This window comes from Acanthisitta chloris, unplaced genomic scaffold (genome assembly GCF_000695815.1).
Source record: "Acanthisitta chloris isolate BGI_N310 unplaced genomic scaffold, ASM69581v1 scaffold1218, whole genome shotgun sequence".
In the NCBI taxonomy this organism is placed as follows: domain Eukaryota; kingdom Metazoa; phylum Chordata; class Aves; order Passeriformes; family Acanthisittidae; genus Acanthisitta; species Acanthisitta chloris.
The window spans coordinates 38,116-41,914 of NW_008687390.1; positions in this window are offsets into that span (position 1 = coordinate 38,116).

Below are 3,799 nucleotides of genomic sequence, written 5' to 3' on the forward strand. Positions count from 1 at the left end.
AGGCTGAGCCTCATCCTGCCAGCACTGCTCAGTGAGGGATCACACCAGGGGGAGAAATAAAGGGTATTTATCAGTGATGTTGTCTGAAAACAGCCCAGGAGGAGCCTGCTGGGTGAGACAGTTCCCTTCATTTGAAGGCCTCAACCTTGGAAGCATCTTGAACTCCTTCATTCCTGGTGTGGAGTCTCTGGAATGTTGTGGGAGAGATCACTGGGTCTTCACAGTGTGAAGGAAGAGATGGATACAGTAGTTTATGTGGATAAACTCCATCCTGCAATCAGCCTGTGTCTACTGCACAGAGAGGTGCAACAGGCTGAGATTAGCACAGGTTAAAGAAATAGGGAAAAAATCATATCTAATCTTCTGTAAAAATAGGAGGAAAAAATCATCAGCTGTCCAAGGCACATCATAAAGTTTGAATCATGTTCTGTGCTAGAAAGAGCACTTGGAGCCTTTAGAGTGATGGAGGCAGCTTTTAAAATAGGCAGCTAGACAGTATTACTCTCTCTATTGCTAATTAATATAGAGTCACATTCCTATACTGAGATTCACTGTATATTTTCCTCTAGTGGATGGGTGCAGGGTGTGAGGGATGTGGAGAGCTCTGAGAGAAGCGGAAATATCTGGTTTTGCCACCCTTTGCTAGAGAGTTGCCCTTTACCTTTTGACTTCTGTTTGTGGTGAGTTGGGTGCTCTGGATGAGAAGAAATTATGGAAGGCTATAGAAATGTCATGAAATTGGAACAGTTGTGTTCTCAGTTCTCTCTCCTGCCCCATTCCAGCTCCAGTGTCCTGCCCAAACCACACACACACTGTCAGGTGGTTGGATGCCACCTCCTCCTCTCCTCCCTGAACTAAAACACTGTCCTCCAGACAAAGAAGCAACAAAGAGTGGTAATTTTATGAGTCCTGAATAATTCAAGGCCCTTCCACGTGCTCCTCCTTTTCTTCTTGTTGTCCCTCAGGAGAATCCACCCCCTGCCACACACACATGGGGATGGGAGAGGGGGAGACCCTCCTGGGAGACAAATGTGAAACATTCTCCTTTCATCCCTCCCTCCCTCTGGCCATCTCTGCCTCTGTAGAAACACAACTGCCATCCCTTTCCATACTTTGCTTTTGTCTTGCACAAACACCTCAGCCTTCCTGTGCTTTCCCACCGTGATCTCCTCGAGTCTCCCTCAAGAGCTCTTCATTTCAATAGGAGATGGGACCTGGGAATTTGGCTTTAATATTTCATCAGCTTCCTTCTAAAATGTAAAGCATATTGTTGTTATTTGCATCCCCTCCCAGGAAAAATAATGTCTTCCATTTGCAGGCAGATCCTAACCTGCTGCCCACTTTTCCAGGGCTGAGCATAAAGAACACAATTTATTCGAAGGAACTCTTTCTCCTATTTACATTTATATTGAATAATTTAAAACAACTTTCCACACTTCCATAAATTCTTCCCCGCAGGATGGGGGGAACCTGCCCATGTCGAAGGGAAACTTAAAACTACACAAGCACATGCAGAGGTTGGCAAATCTGATGGTGTTTGTGCCCAGAGCATCCTCCAGGATGGACTGGTGATCCTGGGAATGAGGAGAGACAGTGTCCTGGAGGCAGGGGAAGGTTATGGTGAGCCCTGGAAAGAGGGAGGGAATGGGATCATCCTGAGGAAGAGCTTTGATAGAGGTCATTACGAGCCAGGGTGAAGCAGACTGAGTCCTTTGCTGTTGTGCTGGTGATGTTGTACTGTGTGGGATCATCTGGGAAAGAGAGAAGAGTTTGTGTCCCAGATATAAAGAGCCTGGGATGGCACAGGAACAAGGAATCATCAAGTCCAACCATTAACCTGTCACTGCTGTAACCCCTAAACCCTAAACCATATCCTCCAGCACCAGATCCAGACACCTCTTAAACCTCTCCAGGGATGGTGACTCCACCACCTCCCTGAGCAAACCTATTCCAGTGCCTGAACATCCTAACTTTTCCGGGTATCTAATGTGAATCTCCCTTGTCTCAGCTCACAGCTATTCCCTCTAGTCCTCATGAATCATCTGTCCCTTTCCAAATCCTGATCCTTCCTGTGCCCGAAGAGGAGGCACAAAGAGACCAACACACACTGGGGTGAGAGTGGAACACAACAAACTCAGCTCCACAGTGTTCACTCTGGAAGGAGCCTGCAGGATTCAGCCTGCAGTGCCTGGGCTGAGCTCCTCCCAGCAGCAGCCAGGGAAGCAGCTCATCAGCTGGTGCCAATCTGTGCTAATCAGTGAGTTGATTGAAACCCACTGAATGTCACTACCCCACTTTCATTTCCTCTCTCCTTTGGAAGGTTTAGGCTCTTTGTCTCTTATCTCTGTCTAATCATTTATATTTTCATCCCTTTCTCTTTGGCAGCATCCTCTGAAGTTTAGGCTGTTTGCTAGACCTAGAGTTAATGCTATTATTCTCCACTGGCTTCCAGACACATTGTCCATCACTTAGGCATGGCAAGAGGGAAGTGAGCCAAAAATGATTCAAGCTATCACACCCCAATGGATGGGGAATATCCCTTGGAAAGCCAAGCAGGAGCCATCAGAGAGGAAAATATACAGTGAATCTCAGTATAGGAGTGTGAGTCTATATTAATTAGCAATAGAGAGAGGAATAATGTCTAGCTGCCTAATTTAAAAGCTGTCTCCATCACTCTGAAGGCTCCAAGTTCACTTTCCAGCACAGAACATGATTCAAACTTTATGATGTGCCTTGGACAGCTGATGGGTTTTCCCCCTTGTTTTTACAGACGATTAGATATGATTTTTTCCTTATTTCTTTGTGCTAATCTCAGCCTGTTGCACCTCTCCGTGCTGTAGACACAGGCTGATTGCAGGATGGAGTTTATCCACATAAACTATTGTATCCATCCACTATGGATAAATCTTTTGTGGCTGGAAAATCTGATGCTAAATGGTGGTGGTGAATGTGTTGAGGGAAGTCGTGGAAGTGGAGCATGGAGCAGACAAAAGGGGTGGTAAATCAGCCATGCAAGAGCCACAGCTCCTCTGGGCCAGGGACCTGCAAGTTCTAGATGGTTTTTTTTGTCTGATTGCATAATGCAAACAGACTGCAGGAAGTGCCATCCTCAAACTGGTGTGAATTAGAAGCTGTTCAAACGAAGCCCAAAGCACTCATGAACTATTTGGGTAAATCCTCCTTTAATCTGGTGCTGACTCCATTAGAAACAGAGGAACCTAATTTCTGCCTGCAGTAAAACTGGAGAAAGATGTTGGCAAATCAAAGCTGATAGAGGAACAGAAGTGTTAGCCTTTTAATTGAAAGTGGAATAAATACACCTGCACATAAAACCTTCCTCCTTCAAGAGAGCTCCCTTTTCTTTTCTCAGCCATTACTGGAACTTCTGGGTTAGAGATTAATTATAATGGTAATACCACCGTTTATTTTACTGCCAGTTGTGCAGGGAGAATAAATCTAGCTGAAAAATAAATTGTGATCACTGTGGCCGCACTTAAAAGCTTGTGATGCTGCCTGTGTATTAATGAAATATTATTGACTGATTCTATTGGATTTGGCAAAAAAAACCCCAAACCTCCCTTGCTGCTTCCACTGCACTGAGGCACAGATCTTGGAACAACAAGAGCTTGTTTAAACAGGAGTTAGCTCCTGGCACCCAGCAAACTGGAGCATCAGGAAAATGAATAGCATTTCCTTCCTTCCTCTTGATCTAAAATATTTCCATTCCCTTTTCTTTTGTCTTCTTCCTTTCTCTGAAATCCAACACTCTGCAGGTACGTCCTGGTAGTGTTTTATGTTT